The following is a 17,701-nucleotide window of genomic DNA, read 5'->3' as shown; positions in this document are numbered from 1 at the left end:
TGCACGTTTTCCCCCTCCCGGCGCTCCACTGCGCGCTACGATTTTGTACAAAGCGCTTTTGCAGAGCAATTCCGCTTATTCACTTCCAGCCGTCAGTCAGGAAGTGAACTCTTTCACCCGGAAGTACAATGTATTTATTCATAAAAGCGCGACCGCAATCGCCGGATAATGCAATTTGTGAGCATTTTGCGCTGTTCCTAAACCTTCCATTTTTAGCAAAATTGTCTCCAAAATGGTACATGCAGCGCTTTGCTGAGCGGAAAGCGGACGAAACGCGCCGATATGAACTGTCCCATAAGGAATCGGTGCACTAGCGATTTCAGGGCATTTTTAAAAATCACTGGAGCTAAGAAAAAACAACCCAAAATGCCCTCGGTGTGCACAAGCCCTTATTATTTGGTATACAAAAACAGTACCTGCATCACATATCAAATTGTTAGAACATTTAAAATTAAGAAATTCCCAGCAAGGTCGAGAAAAGGGAGAAAGTGAATATCCTAAGCCTTGGAAATATGCGAGTGATGGGCAATGTGAGTGCTATATAAACATTGGTTTATAGAAGTTAGAATGATTATAATAAATTATAATGACTTCTATAACAGGGGATGTAATATGTGTTGAGACGTTTGAAGTAAACAAATGTTTGACAGATGTGACAGTTGGCAAGGGCCCCGCCAGTTGCAGAATTACATTTGTCAATCTATTTGGTGTCAGTATCAAATCAATAACCAAACTATTGAGCAATCATATACAGTATTACATATATAATGTTGAAAATATAATCAGAAATAAATATACAAAGTACTAGGTGGAATTGGGCTGCACGCTTCTGTTGAGAATCAGAGACATTGGCATTTACCCATCACCCTTATTCTTTAGAGAAGTTCCACATCTTGAGGGTGAGGAGGAGACTCCCGAGCTGCTGCTATATCAAATTACAGACCCCTAGATTGGTATATATGTGATATCTGGGAACAAGCGGTGCTGGAGGTCTGCATTGCTACACAGAAGTGGCACGGGGCCCCCTCCCTACCCTACACATAGGGGGACTGTAGGAGGCCTGGCTGGGGGGATATTCAGCATGAAATGTAATGAATGAGGGGTGCATCTCTCTGCACATGCCCAGATCTCTGGTGACCAGCAGCCATTCTCTCTCCTCCACTGCTAATTCTCCCCATACTTTCCCACCAGGGTGACAGAATAATACAAATACCCACAATGCCTCTGGCTAAGCTAGCTTCCAGCTACAAGGCAACTGCACCCATAAGAGCTGGGGTACAAACGCTGTCTATAGGGCCACAAGTAGGGATCTATTTATTTAGAAAAGAGGGTTACATTTCTTATTTTGACTTCATTTTCATTGCATTTATTTACAGTTTCAACTCTCTGTAGAAACTCAGCCAAAAAAACACACAAAAATAAAAGGTTCACATATTTTTTTATGACTGTAAACAATACAGAGAGGGAAATCTCCTTTCCTCAGTTCATTCTGGATAAATGGGAGCTTCTAATATTCCCACATCTGCAGCTCACATTAGGTACATAACAATTGTATAAAGAGCTTTCTTGGAGTCTCACCTTCTTGTTTTTAATTTAAGGGGGTTAATTTCTGACTCTCAATTGTACAAAGCAGCCATATCAGTGTGACATAAACTCTGGTTCAGTCAGCTCCCAACAAAAACAAATAATTCACTTTTCAGCACTCTTGTTATCAGGAGTGTTTGATAAGCCATATAAAAAGTGTTTTCGCTTGTATTTACTCTTCAGGAGAGCCGTGGCTGCATGCAACTGCAGAACCTGCCTCATTAGCATAGATATTAACCCTGGTTTATTAACCCTTCCAATCAGAAATATAAAAAGTGATCACAGGCAAGTTCTAACTAGGCTTAGCACTATATGTGCCCATATTTATCTCACTATGTCACCTCAGTTCAGGAACTTTAAAGCTTTACCCAACAATACACTGAGTACCATGTAAGAAGCCTCTGTGTATACTGTGTAATTATGCTTCTTTGTGCAAAAAAATAAACTAAAAAAATAGACAAAGTTTATCAGAACACTTTTAGCCAAGAAATTTCTCACACTCTGCACCTGAAAATAGGGCTTTTCGCAGTGTGAGATCTCTCATGTGTGACAAGGTTTGATTTATGCCAAAAGCATTCCCCTCACTCAGCACACGCATAGGGCTTTCCACCTGTGTGGGATCTTTCATGACTAACAAGCTGTGATTGCTGTGCAAAACATTTCCCACACTCAGCACATGTATAAGGCTTTTCACCAGTGTGAGATCTGTCATGTAAGATAAGGCTTGATTTCTGTGCAAAACATTTCCCACACTCAGCACATGTATAAGGCTTCTCACCAGTGTGCAATCGCTCATGATTTACAAGGACTGATTTATGCCCAAAACATTTCCCACACTCAGCACATGAATAGGGCTTCACACCAGTATGAGATCTCTCATGTATGACAAGGTTTGAGTTACTCGCAAAACATTTCCCACACTCAGCACATCTATAGGGCTCTTCACCAGTGTGGGATCTTTTATGAGTGATAAGGCTTGATTTCTGTGAAAAACATTTCCCACACTCAGCACATGTATAAGGTTTTTCACCAGTGTGCGATCGCTCATGTTTTACAAGGACTGATTTATGCCTAAAACATTTCCCACACTCAGCACAAGAATAGGGCTTCTCACCAGTATGAGATTTTTCATGTGAAACAAGGCTTGATTTATACCCAAAACATTTCCCACATTCAGCACATGAATAGGGCTTTTCACCAGTGTGGGATCTTTCATGTAAGATGAGGCTTGATTTCTGTGCAAAACATTTCCCACACTCAGCACATTTGTAAGGCTTTTCACCAGTGTGAGATCGCTCATGGTTTACAAGGATTAATTTATGCCCAAAACATTTCCCACATGCAGCACATGAATAAGGCTTCACACCAGTATGAGATCTCTCATGTATGACAAGATGTGATTTAGAAACAAAACATTCCCCACACTCAGCACATGAATAAGACTTCTCACCAGTGTGTGATCTCTCATGTATGACAAGATGTGATTTACAAACAAAACATTTCCCACATGTGGAACAGGAATGAGACCTTCCAGCAGGAGGAGAGCTGTGCTGGGTATGAGGCCCCTCAGGGTTAGACAGGTGAGGGGAGTCTGGGGGAATATTTGGGGTAACCAGGATATCTGCAGGAGACTCTTGTCCAGTGACATCATCATCCGTTGTACAGTCTGTGGATACAGAGAGACGAGTCTCTGAGAGGTTCCTGATGCCGGGACTCCACCCTGCAAATAGAGAAACATCATCACTTCCTGTTAGAGAATTCTGAGGGGAGGAGCAATTATCATTAGGGAGGGTCAGTGAGCTGCTGAGAATTCCAAGTTGAGGCAAAGTTTTTGCAGTTTGGAAATGGACCGAATGCAGCAGCTGCATAACTTTGCATATAATTTGTTTGTAACAGGTACATTTTTATTGTATTTTTGGCTTTTGCATACAAAATACAACATAACAAAACATTTGAACATACCATAACAAGAACACAATGGTAAGTCAATACATTCTTAGAAAAAAAAAAGAGGAGAAAAAAATAGTGGCTCCCCCATGTGAAGAGACACATGAAGGGGCGAAGAAAAAGAAGAAGAGAAGGAAGTATCATTATCACTGTTACATGTTATACACGTCAGAATATATCCATCTTACACACAGTCTCAGCACTATGTATCATACTTCATGGATTATTGTCGTATATCGAATAGAGAATCTTCATTCATCCATTGTCACTGGTTATATAACTGAAATTATCAACTTGTGCAATATCAACAGTCTCTGTGAATATTGATTATTCTAGATACCTTCCGATAGATCCCATCCACCCACTGGAGCTTATCGAGCATATATCTCTTTTCATTGAAGAGTAATAATTCTGTCAGAACTTATAAACACTCATTGAGCAGGCATGGGTGCTGTAAGTGTAGTAGTACACGGCAATCTGAGATTATGTATAGTTTTTTGTAAAAGATTTCCTCAGGCAACATGTAACAAAGTACCTCACCTGGTATAGATTTGTAAATGTCTGTCAATACATTCCTACAATTCTTGTCGCACCATCCAGACCAAATATAGTCACATTTATTGGGACAGTTCCGACCTTTATATGTCATTTTACATAGTGGGAGGATTTTGTTAACGGTGTTAATCCATTCAGCTTTGGTGGGTATGATAGGCTGGCTCCTATCAGATAAGATTACTTTCCTAGCTACATGGCAAAGCGTAAATATCATTGCTTGTTTATACTTACCATAACTGCCTTTCGCAAATATACCTAATTTTACCACTTTAAGTTCAAATTTGAAAGGCGCATCTTAGGCCTGAAAGATTTTAGGAAAAGATTGAATCACACGATTTCTGTCAGAAATTGCGATTTCAATTCGATTCACGATTTCTTACAGGCAGTGTAAAAAAAGTTAATTGACAAGCTAATGGGCGGAGTCTGCCACCCATGATACTACAATTGTTAGACAGGGCAGACTCTGCCCACCCAGCTAGTGATGTGGACTCGGGAGGAGTGAGCTACGCGAGATTGAGAGCCTGTGGGCGGACTCTGGCGTCTGTCCAGCCAATGACAGGGAGGCGTTGGGAGGAGTGAGCTGCCGCAAGAGAGAGAGCCTGTGGGCGGAGCTAGCTGCCTGCTTATCTGATAGGCTGCAGTCAGTATACACTGAAGTTGGGGAGTGAGTGAGCCGCCTCCATCACCACAAGGGACCCGCTGAGCCACTGCGTTTAACACCCGCTGAGACGCCGATGCATAGAGCGGCAAGCTGTGCACAGCGGGAGAGGGGACTGCCTGCAGAGGGGGATGAAATTGCCATTATGACAATCATGGAATCGCCGTTTCCGTGATCACGATTTCGATCCCCCAATGATTTATCGTTCAGGCCTAGCGCATCTAATACTTTTTCTATAGTCTTTTCAATTTGGTCCCAATATCTTGCTAATGCCGGACATGTCCAGAACATATGAAGAAAGTTTCCCTCTGCTGCCCCGCATCTGGTACATAAGTTAGAGTGGGAATGATCAATTTTGTGTAGTGTGCAAGGAGTAAAATATACCCTGTGTAAGTACCCTGTGAATCAATCTGTCCCTGGATGAGATCAGGACCCCAGCTCCCCTGCCCACCACCTCCTCCCATTCCTCTTCCTCTATTTCTCCTAAGTCGTTTACCCATTGTCCATACATTTTGTTAGTATTATGACCCATTTGAAGGAGGAGTTCAGCGTAAATGGCTGATAATGGCTCAGCCAGTCGCTCTACTATAAGGAGAGATTAGAGTGGGTCGGACTCCAACCGCAGTCTTTCTTTACCAAATTGGGCTGTAAATGCATGTGAGAGTTGTAGGAATCTAAAACACATGTGATTAGGAAGACCATATAGCTGTTGCAGTTCCGAGAAAGCCAGCATAGTCCCATTCGGGGCTACATCTTTCAGGATTTTCATTTCATACCCGGCCCAAATTGCTGGATCAGGGATAGTAGAAAACTGGGAAATATTGGGGTTTCCCCACAACGGTGTATATGGGGACCATCTGTGTGGCATAGCAAATTTGCTATGGAGATATTGCCAGGCATGGATCGTGGTTTTCATAGCAGTTGTAATGTCTGGGGAAGAATTAAAGCCTCTAAAGGGTAAATTTAATAGAGCTTCGTACGAGCCCATAATGGCTGCTTCACCCACCACAGCTGGGTTGTTTTCATCACGAGAAAACCGCCATCTGATGGTAACTAGTATTGTCGCCAGAAAATAATAGAAGAAATTATGCATAGATAAGCCCTCCTCTACTACCGGTAATTCCAAGGTTATGAGCGATAAGCGTGGGAGTTTATTGGACCAGATAAAGGGAATCAGGATTTTATTTATCTCTGTAAAGTATTTTTTAGGTATCCAGACTGGTGAATTACGGAAAACGTACGTAAATTTAGGTAGTAACATCATTTTTATCGCATTAACTCTCCCTACCAAGGTTAAGGGCAGTTCCTGCCAGGCACTACATTTATCTTTTACTTTTTATGATGGGAATAAAGTTATTGGCTAGAAACATTTGAAGGTCCTTCTGTATCTCCAGGCCGAAATATGTGAAGGAGGTACACACACTAGCACAAGGAATCAGGATATCCCCAGTTTAGTGGAGGAGAGGACTGACTCCAATAGGAGATTGTGGCGCACAGAGCCGGTGCAGATCCGAACAGCCACAAACACTTTCACGATAACGTCTCAGCGCAAGGTAGCGCTGAGCGCATAAACCAGAACTGAGGAGATCAGGACAGGTAGACAGAATGAACGCTTGCCAGCTAGTCACTACTCAGTGACAGCAAGCGTCCATAACAAGACAGACTGGAATGAGGCAGCCAATGCGAATGCAGCGATGGCGTGCCTCACAGAGACAGGACAGGATAGTCAGGAAATAACAGGATCAAGATAGATGAATGTAACACAGACAAATATACAATAAGTATGTTTTCCTAGCGTATTACAATTACAGCTATCAATGAAACTATTTTATAACGTCTGACTAACATATGTATGTATCGGCAATGAACCGATATATGACATAAGCAGGAACACTGACTAGGAACTAGAGCAATACAGGGAACAGGGTTCAGAAGGATTTGCTAACTATACGCAGAGATTAGCGCAATCCACACACGGTAACAGGAACAGATTAACTAGCTAAGCACGGGTGATCACGATACGCACAATCTACCAAAAACGTGCTGAAAACTGACTGACTGAACACAGGATATAAACAGTTCGTGTACGTATATATCAGCGACACTGATGTATTAACGTAACACGAATACAAGGAAAATAACAAACGTGCTAGTATGCATATATATTGGACGATGAACCAATATATGGTGCAAGACCAGCAAAGTATCATAAGAACTAGGAACACGATCTGGGGCCAGAGTAACAGCAAGACAGGCTGGTGCTGCTGAGACTATGATAGCCAGAGAAGCCCTGCAGGAAGCAGATCTTTATACTGAGGTCATCCAATGGGAGCAGACATGCAGATTCCCACACAGGTGAATGGTAATTATTCAATCCTGAGCTGGCCAGCACTGTAGAGCCACTGCAGATGGAATCAGCAACTAGTTTCAGTGCAAACCAAACTATGCAAGCAAATGCATGTAATGACATCAAAAACTGCTTATCTTCAGTAAAACTGCAGCCAGCAGTACATGCTGCAGACATGATCATGACAAGTCTACAGTTTCCAGAGCTGCAGTAAAAGAGGGACCCGAATCTGCTATATATAGGAGGAAGTCATCTGCATAGAGTGAGATCCCACAATGCTATTAAGAGTGTCTAATCATGATTGCTAGCGGTTCGATGGCCAAGGCAAATAGATTCGGCGAAAGGGGACACCCCTGTCTAGTACCTCTAGTCAGTTGGAAGACTTGTGTAGTCTTGTTAGTGACAGCAGCATCTGCATAACCGCCATGAGTTAGTCCTCAGGACACCTTCCAAGTTTAATGTGAGAAGTACAGGAGCATGCTCTGATATACCACTAGGGAGTATGTCCACCTTTTGAATCATTGGCAATATATCATCTGTTGTATAAATGAGATCTATTTGTGATAAAGTTTTATGTGCAGTAGAAGGGCAGGTGTATCTAGTTTCACTCAGATGTTTCCATCTCCACATATCTATTAACCTCCTTAGCGGTAACGGGGTAAGCCGCCGGAGGGTGCCGCTCAGGCCCTGCTGGGCCGATTTACATAAATTATTTTTGCTACATGCAGCTAGCACTTTGCTAGCTGCGTGTGCATAACGATCGCCGCCGCTACCCGCCAATTCGCCGCTATCCGCGCCGCCCCCAGACCTCTTTCACTGCCTGGCCAATCAGTGCCAGGCAGCGCTGAGGGGCGGAATACCCGCTGACGTCACGACGTCGATGACGTCATCGCAATCGTTGCCATGGCAACGGGAAAGCCTATACAGGGAATCCCATTCAGAACGGGAATCCCTGCAGGGTAAAAGCGCCGGCGGCGATCGGAGGGGTGGGAGGGATAGCGAAGGGAGGGGGGAAGCTAGCTAGATGCTTTAAAAAAACAAATTAAAAAGTGCTGCGCTGCCCCCTGGCGGATTTATTGCACCGCCAGGGAGGTTAAGGAATGTGTTTCTGCCCATGCAGCTAGGTTGGATCTTTCTGGTCCAGTATAGGTCAGTCTATCAATGGTTGGGTTGGGAGCTACATTAAAGTCTCCAGCCCATAGGATTTTGGCCGGTGATAATTGAGTAATTATGGTAATGAGGTTGTTTAAAAGCTAAAAGCTTCCAGTGGGTGGCAGTTATAAACAAATTATAATGAAGGGGGCCCCAAAAATCCAAAAAGAATTGCTTGTGTTAATACAGATCTGCCAGAGGTATCCAGCTTGACTTGCTGTATTGTCATGTGTAAGGATTTGTGTAATAGGATACTAACCCCTCTAGAATGAGTAGAATATGTAGAGTGAAAGTAATGCCCCACCCATGGTTTTTTTAAGGCCATTATAGTTCTACCGATTAAGTGAGTCTCCTGCAAAATGCAGATAAGAGGATGATATTTTTTTAAGAAGTTAAAAACTAAAGCTCTCCTAAATTTGGGGTTGAGACCCGGAACATTCCATGAAACGCAGGTCAAGCTGGATGGCAGATCTACCTGTCGTGCAGTTGCCAGGGCATCAGAAGTTGTAAAATATTTATACATGTAACAATTCGTAAGCAGTTGTGCCCAAGAGAGGGCAAAGGTAGAGAGAAAAGTTGGAAAGAAGAGTAAAATATTAGAAATAAACATTATTATCTTAAGCGGTTATGAACCGTGACCTACCGAACTCCCTTATCCCTCAACTCCCACCCTTCTACGTCTAACGACTCGCAGAGTAGCTTATTCCCAAAACCCCCGCCTACTCTTCACTACCTGCTAAGAGAAAGGCTACTAACTAACTTACTGATGTGTAATTATATACACGGACGAACAGCTGAGGTCCACTGCCCAGCAACACCCAGTCAGTACTGGGAGGAGGAAACTTATCTTAGGCAGTTAAACTAATTACTAACGTGTAACAGTAAAATATAACTTCAGAGCCCAGAAGGGGGAAGGGAAACCCAGAGGCATATAGTCTTCATGAAGAATAATGTTCTGGGCTATAGACTCACACCATCACCCAGTGTTGAAGGGCGGGCACAACATTCTCTTATATTATATATAGTCATAGTGGCACTCATGACTAAAGCATTACATACAGTGGGATGTGAAAGTTTGGGCAACCTTGTTAATCGTCATGATTTTCCTGTATAAATCGTTGGTTGTTACGACAAAAAATATCAGTTAAATATATCATATAGGAGACACACGCAGTGATATTTGAGACGTAAAATTAAGTGTGCAATAATTGTTTAAATAAAATTAGGCAGGTGCATAAATGTGGGTACTGTTGTAATTTTATTGATTCCAAAACCTTTAGAACTTATTGGAACTCAAATTGGCTTGGTAATCTCAGTGACCCCTGACCTACATACACAGGTGAATCCAGTTATTAGAAAGAGTATTTAAGGGGGTCAATTGTAAGTTTTCCTCCTCTTTTAATTTTCTCTGAAGAGTAGCAACATGGGGGTCTCAAAACAACTCTCAAATGACCTGAAGACAAAGATTGTTCACCATCATGGTTTAGGGGAAAGATACAGAAAGCTGTCTCAGAGATTTCTTACAGAACACCCCCCCCCCCCCCCCCAGCTTACACCCATCTAGAGACTCAGGCAGGAAGCACACTTGTCATGATTTGTCCATTGAACAAGTGGCCGTGCGTCTTTCAGAACATCCCCAGCTTACACCCTTCTAGAGACTCAGGCAGGGAGCACACTTGTCATGATTAGTCTGCAGCACAAGTGGCCGTGCGTCTTACAGAACACCCCCCAGCTTACACCCTTCTAGAGACTCAGGCAGGGAGCACACTTGTCCTCATGATTTTGCGGGCTTTGCAGTGCACTGTCATCACATTTTCTGTGTTCATCTGTAATTTTTGGATGCAGTGAAGAGTCAGAGGTGATGAGCTGAGGGGGGATATGGAGAGGGGGGGACACAGGAGTACATTCTAGCACTCATTAATGTAACAGGTTTATTATAGGGGAAAAGAGGCCAGAGGACATCAAGAGTTGAGGGGGGATGTGCAGAGAGGGGGCACGGGAGTGGGTTCTATATATATATTTAGCTTAAGTATTTTGTATATCTAATATTTATCACTCACCAACACGCATCCTTGTAATAACGTCTTCCTTCTTAGATGCTCTCATCATGTCTCCCTCCTCCATAGACTGCTGATCACGCCTCACATAAGTCTCTTCTTCTTCTTTCTTAATTGCCCTCATCATGTCACCCTCCTCCATAGACTGCTGATCACTCCTCACATAGGTCTCCTCTTCTTCCTTCTTAATTGTCCCCATCATGTCACCCTCCTCCATAGACTGCTGATCACGCCTCACATAAGTCTCTTCTTCTTCTTTCTTAATTGCCCTCATCATGTCACCCTCCTCCATAGACTGCTGATCACGCCTCACATACGTCTCTTCTTCTTCTTTCTTAATTGTCCTCATCATGTCACCCTCCTCCATAGACTGCTGATCACTCCTCACATAGGTCTCCTCTTCTTCCTTCTTAATTGTCCCCATCATGTCACCCTCCTCCATAGACTGCTGATCACTCCTCACATATGTCTCCTCTTCTTCTTTCTTAATTGTCCTCATCATGTCACCCTCCTCTATAGACTGATTACTCCTCACATATGTCTCCTCTTCCTCATTAATTGTCCCCATCATGTCACCCTCCTCCATAGGCTGCTGATCACTCCTCACATACGTCTCTTGTGCTTTGAGCTCAGACATTAGTTCTGAAAAGGATAACAGATTATAGCTGTAAGATATTAGCAGTAATAAACAGAGCACAGAAAAAAACATCATTTACTAGAGGGTGATAATATCCCATAAGCTGTGGTATCCTGCACATTCAGCACCACAGCCCTCTCTCCCAGTATGCCTTGCTCATCATCTGGTGCTTCTCTCCTCCTCTCCATGCACACATTCCTGGGAGGTTACAGCAGTGCCGGCAGTGGTAGATGGATGAGGATGTGAGGAGAGAACAGCTGGAGACAGAGGAAGATAGGAGCAGAGGCCTGCAGCTAATTAGCTATAAATTATCATTACTTATGGCTCTGGCACCTGATGAACTAGGCAGATGGGACTGAACATTGGCAATCCAGCGCAGTAGATTTGGTCGCAGCAGTGAGTAACTTCAGCGCCGTCAGAACACGGAGCTGAACTTACTTATAAAACACTATAATTCCTCCTCCAGCAATTGCTGGAAGCCGAATTATTTCATTCCCCACTATCCATGAGGACCTAGAGGGGGAATAGTATCTAACGTCGCCGGGACAGCAGGATATGCCATACCGGCTGTATCCTGAGCCCAAGTCTCCGACGGCAAATCCTCTCGTACGCAGATGGGACTGCAGCTCCATATCCTGACCATACCTGAGTCCACCTGTCCATCACCTACTAACCCCAAACCCTCCAAGAGCCGTAGCAACAAACCTCCCAGCCGGGGCAGTGTCAATACCAGGACCAAAGCAGCAAAGATCACCCAACCACTCTCCAGCTGCAGCCTCCATCTACTCTGCCTGTCCTACTAGCCACACCCCTTGTTACCTGGCTCCACCCCCTAGCTGTGACCCACCAGCCACCATCTTTGTGCAGACTCCAACCTCTCTCACTACACGACATACAACTCCTGTGACTGCAGTAACAACCACAGATGATAACAGGTGTGTTTAGCTGCATAATTTATAGCATAAGAAGTAATAGAAATCCAGATAATGTAATACAGAGAGTGTATATGTGTGATGCACCACCTGGAGGTGGTAGCTGCTCTACGAGGATCTTATGGGCTCAGTATTTCATGGCATACAGGAATCGGCCTGTCACAGCTCCGCACTGAATTCCTATGTAATAAAGTATGTCCACCCCCTGCCTCTGCTCTGCCCAATATATAACAAGTATGTCCACCCCGACCTCTGCTCTGCCCAATATATAACAAGTATGTCCACCCCGACCTCTGCTCTGCCCAATATATAACAAGTATATCTACCCCACCTCTGCTCTGCCCAATATATAACAAGTATGTCCACCCCGACCTCTGTTCTGCCCAATATATAACAAGTATGTCCACCCTGACCTCTGCTCTGCCTAATATTTAACAAGTATGTCCACCCCGACCTCTGCTCTACCTAATATTTAACAAGTATGTTCACCCCGGCCTCTGCTCTGCCTAATATATAACAAGTATGTCCACCCCGACCTCTGCTCTGCCCAATATATAACAAGTATATCTACCCCACCTCTGCTCTGCCCAATATATAACAAGTATGTCCATCCCGATCTCTGCTCTGCCCAATATATAACAAGTATGTCCACCCCGACCTCTGCTCTGCAAAATATAACAAGTATGTCCAACTCCACCTCTGCTCTGCCCAATATATAACAAGTATGTCCACCCCGACCTCTGCTCTGCTCAATATATAACAAGTATGTCCATCCCGACCTCTGCTCTGCCCAATATATAACAAGCATGTCCACCCCGACCTCTGCTCTGCCCAATATATAACAAGTATGTCCACCCCAACCTCTGCTCTGCCCAATACATAACAAGTATGTCCACCCCGACCTCTGCTCTGCACAATATATAACAAGCATGTCCACCCCGACCTCTGCTCTGCCCAATATATAACAAATATGTCCACCCCGACCTGTGCTCTGCCCAATATATAACAAGTATATCTACCCCACCTCTGCTCTGCCCAATATATAACAAGTATGTCCATCCCGATCTCTGCTCTGCCCAATATATAACAATTATGTCCACCCCAACCTCTACTCTACCCAATATATAACAAGTATGTCCACCCCGACCTCTGCTCTGCCTAATATATAACAAGTATGTTCACCCCGACCTCTGCTCTGCCCAATATATAACAAGTATCTCACCAGCACACCTCAAGTCAAAGCACACCTTTTATTGTGCCAGTATCCACAAAATTCCAACAATTGTTTCGGGGGCCACGCAGGTTCCCCCTTTATCAAGCCATATGCCTTGATAAAGGGGGACCCTGCGTGGCCCCCGAAACAATTGTTGGAATTTTGTGGATACTGGCACAATAAAAGGTGTGCTTTGACTTGAGGTGTGCTGGTGAGATCTTTGATACTGACTTTGTGTGTGGTACTGCCTATACCACTTCACCAAGCACCCCGTGATATCGGATGGTGTGCCTGCTTCATCTTGGAAATACTATATAACAAGTATGTCCACCCCGACCTCTGCCCAATATATAACAAGTATGACCACTCCGACCTCTGCTCTGCCCAATATATAACAAGTATGTCCACCCCGACCTCTGCTCTGCCTGATATATAACAAATATGTATGTCCACCCCGACCTCTGCTCTGCCCAATATATAACAAGCATGTCCACACCGACCTCTGCCCTGCCCAATATATAACAAGTGTGTCCACCCCACCTCTGCTCTGCCCAATATATAACAAGTGTGTCCACCCCACCTCTGCTCTGCCTAATATATAACAAGTATGTCCACCCTGACCTCTGCTATGCCCAATATATAACAAGTATGTCCACCACGACCTCTGCTCTGCCCAATACATAACAAGTATGTCCACCCCGACCTCTGCTTTGCCCAATATATAACAAGTATGTCCACCCCGACCTCGCTTCTGCCCAATATATAACAAGTATGTCCACCCCGACCTCTGCTCTGCCTGATATATAACAAGTATGTCCACCACGACCTCTGCTCTGCCCAATATATAACAAGTGTGTCCACCCCACCTCTGCTCTGCCCAATATATAACAAGTATGACCACCCTGACCTCTGCTCTGCCCAATATATAACAAGTATGTCCACCCCGACCTCTGCACTGCCCAATATATAACAAGTATGTCCACCCCGACCTCTGCTATGCCCAATATATAACAAGTATGTCCACCCGACCTCTGCTCTGCCCAATATATAACAAGTATGTCCACCCCGACCTCTGCTCTGTCCAATATATAACAAGTATGTCCACCACGACCTCTGCTCTGCCCAATATATAACAAGTGTGTCCACCCCACCTCTGCTCTGCCCAATATATAACAAGTATGTCTACCCCGACCTCTGCTCTGTCCAATATATAGCAAGTATGTCCACCCCCGACCTCTGCTCTGCCCAATATATAACAAGTATGTCCACCACGACCTCTGCTCTTCCCAATATATAACAAGTATGTGCACCCCGACCTCTGCTATGCCCAATATATAACAAGTATGTCCACCCCGACCTCTGCTCTGTTCAATATATAACAAGTATGTCCACCCCGGCCTCTGCTCTGCCCAATATATAACAAGTATGTCCACCCCGACCTCTGCTCTGCCCAATATATAACAAGTATGTCCACCCCAACCTCTGCTCTGCCCAATACATAACAAGTATGTCCATCCCGACCTCTGCTCAATATATAACAGGTATGTCCACCCCGACCTCTGCTCTGCCCAATATATAACAAGTATGTCCACCCCGACCTCTGCTCTGCCCAATATATAACAAGTACGTCCACCACGACCCCTGCTCTGCCCAATAAATAACAAGTATAACCACCCCGACCTCTGCTCTGCCCAATATATAACAAGTATGTCCACCCCGACCTCTGCTCTGCCCAATATATAACAAGTACGTCCACCACGACCCCTGCTCTGCCCAATATATAACAAGTATGACCACCCCGACCTCTGCTCTGCCCAATATATAACAAGTATGTCCACCCCGACCTCTGCTCTGCCCAATACATAACAAGTATGTCCACCCTGACCTCTCCTCTACTGAATATATAACAAGTATGTCCACCCCGACCTCTGCTCTGCCCAATATATAACAAGTATGTCCATCCCGACCTCTGCTTTGCCCAATATATAACAGGTATGTCCACCCCGACCTCTGCTCTGCCCAATATATAACAAGTACGTCCACCACGACCTCTGCTCTGCCCAATATATAACAAGAATGACCACCCCGACCTCTGCTCTGCCCAATATATAACAAGTATGTCCACCCCGACCTCTGCTCTGCCCAATATATAACAAGTACGTCCACCACGACCCCTGCTCTCCCCAATATATAACAAGTATGACCACCCCGACCTCTGCTTTGCCCAATATATACCAAGTATTTCCACCCTGACCTCTGCTCTGCCCAATTCATAACAAGTATGTCCACCCTGACCTCTGCTCTACTGAATATATAACAAGTATGTCCACCCCGACCCCTGCTCTGCCCAATATATAACAAGTATGTCCACCCCGACCTCGGCTCTGCCCAATATATAACAAGTATGTCCACCCCGACCTCTGCTCTGCCCAATATATAACAAGTATGTCCACCCCGACCTCTGCTCTGCCCAATATAAAACAAGTATGTCCACCCAGACCTCTGCTCTGTACAATATATGATAAGTATGTCCACCCTGACCGCTGCTCTGCCCAATATATAACAAGTATGTCCACCCTGACCTCTGCTCTGCCCAATATATAACAAGCATGTCCACCCCGACCTCTGCCCTGCCCAATATATAACAAGTATGTCCACCCCGACCTCTGCCCTGCCCAATATATAACAAGTATGTCCACCCCGACCTCTGCCCTGCCCAATATATAACAAGTATGTCCACCCCAACCTCTGCTCTGCCCAATATATAACAAGTATGTCCACCACTACCTCTGCACTGCCCAATATATAACAAGTATGTCCACACTGACCTCTGCCCTGCCCAATATATAACAAGTATGTCCACCCCGACCTCTGCCCTGCCCAATATATAACAAGTATGTCCACCCCGACCTCTGCTCTGCCCAATATATAACAAGTATGTCCACCCCGACCTCTGCTCTGCCCAATATATAACAAGTATGTCCATCCCGACCTCTGCTCTGCCCAATATATAACAACAATCACACAATCACCTCTTCCAGCCGCGTGTTTCCTCCATTTCCTGCAACTTCTCTTCCTGCTGTGGTACATCACTTCCTGTGTGTACGATTGCCATCTAGTGTTGAATAAACTAACTGCAATTTCTTGTTTTTGGAATCAACTGCATTCTTGCTGGTTAGTCTGCACATCTGCCAATTTATTCATTTATTGCAGTTATAAAGCGCCAACATATTACACAACACTGGACATTAGTTAAGGTTACAGACAATATTTAGGGGTGACATACAGCAATAAGACAATACAGGAATACATGCAAACCAGACCATGGAGCACAGTATGAGTACAAGGTAATGATTAGTCACTGGATGGGAGCATAGAGATTAAGCAAGACAAGTTCACTCAAGAGTTCACTGAGATCCATAGGATGTGTGTACAGTAATAGAGGTGTGTGATCAGGTAGCAGATATAAGGAGGACAACCCTGCCCGTAGGCTTACAATCTAGAGGGAGAGGTAGGGACACAAAAGGTAGGGGATCAGGGTTCAGCTGCGGAATTTAGAGCTCCAATGAGGGGAAGGGGGTAGGCCATAGTGAAAAGGATAGTTTTGAGTGCCTTCTTCAAGATGTTGCAGGAGGAGAAACCCTAATGGTGGGAGGTATGGAGTTCCATAGTGTTGAAACAGCTCTTGAGAAGTCTTGCAGGCGTGCATGGCATTGGGTGATGCAGGGTGCAGTCAGGCGAAGTTCATTGGAGGAGCCAATAATTGTTGTTTTAACAATTATTATTATTATTCCCCAACCTGGAGACAGAGAGCTACCATTTGGATGCCATACACACACATACCATACACACACATGCATACATACACATGCGCGCATATATCCCAATCTCAGTAAATAGGTATGAACAAGCACAAGGAAAGTAAAGATGAGAGCTGCCATTTAAATGCTATACACACACATGCATACACAAGCATACATACACATGCATACACACACATGCATACACACACATGCACACGTATATCCCAGTCATGAATCTGTGAATCAGTATGAACAAGCAGAAGGAAAGAGAAGACAAGAACAATGTTACATAAAGCTAAGAATATGATGCTGGAAATGTAAATTTGTCACCAGATCACAACAAAACCATCTTAGGCAATCTCTGCTTATCTGCGAAGGAAGCGCACAATGCTGTATTCCTCATTAAGTCCCAATGGACTCCTACTTTGTACCCCATGGATCCCTTTCCCTTCAGCTCTGAGTAGTTTGCTGGTAATGTCTCCTCCTCCAACATCCTGCCTGATGTGGTGTAAACCACCTTTCAGGGAACTCTTATGTGTAAACAATGCATGTGCTGCTATTGCTGTGACTGACTTTCCTTGTTCCAAGTCCCTTTTCTGCAAGATTGACCGTAGATACATGTTTTTATAAGAGGGCCATTCACTGATTTCTCGTTTGCCCAACATATTGTTTCATTGCAAGATGAAAATTACAGATGTTGTCTTACAATTGATCTAGTCTCTGATTTTGAATATTCTTTGATTGACAGTTGTCAGGCTTGGTAACATATCTGTCCACAGCTCAGCTTCTATGCCCCAATCTAACTCCACCTTCTTC

The 17,701-nt window shown here is 44.3% G+C and overlaps 1 pseudogene; it reads right to left on the bottom strand.

Moving 5' to 3' along the window:
* The window catches only part of LOC137537175 (uncharacterized), a 78,938-nt pseudogene extending 62,779 nt beyond the window's left edge, over nucleotides 1–16,159 (bottom strand).
* Nucleotides 16,160–17,701: the final 1,542 nt, after the last annotated feature.

This window comes from Hyperolius riggenbachi, chromosome 10, assembly GCF_040937935.1.
Source record: "Hyperolius riggenbachi isolate aHypRig1 chromosome 10, aHypRig1.pri, whole genome shotgun sequence".
In the NCBI taxonomy this organism is placed as follows: Eukaryota; Metazoa; Chordata; class Amphibia; order Anura; family Hyperoliidae; genus Hyperolius; species Hyperolius riggenbachi.
This window is presented reverse-complemented; position numbering and strand designations above follow the sequence as displayed.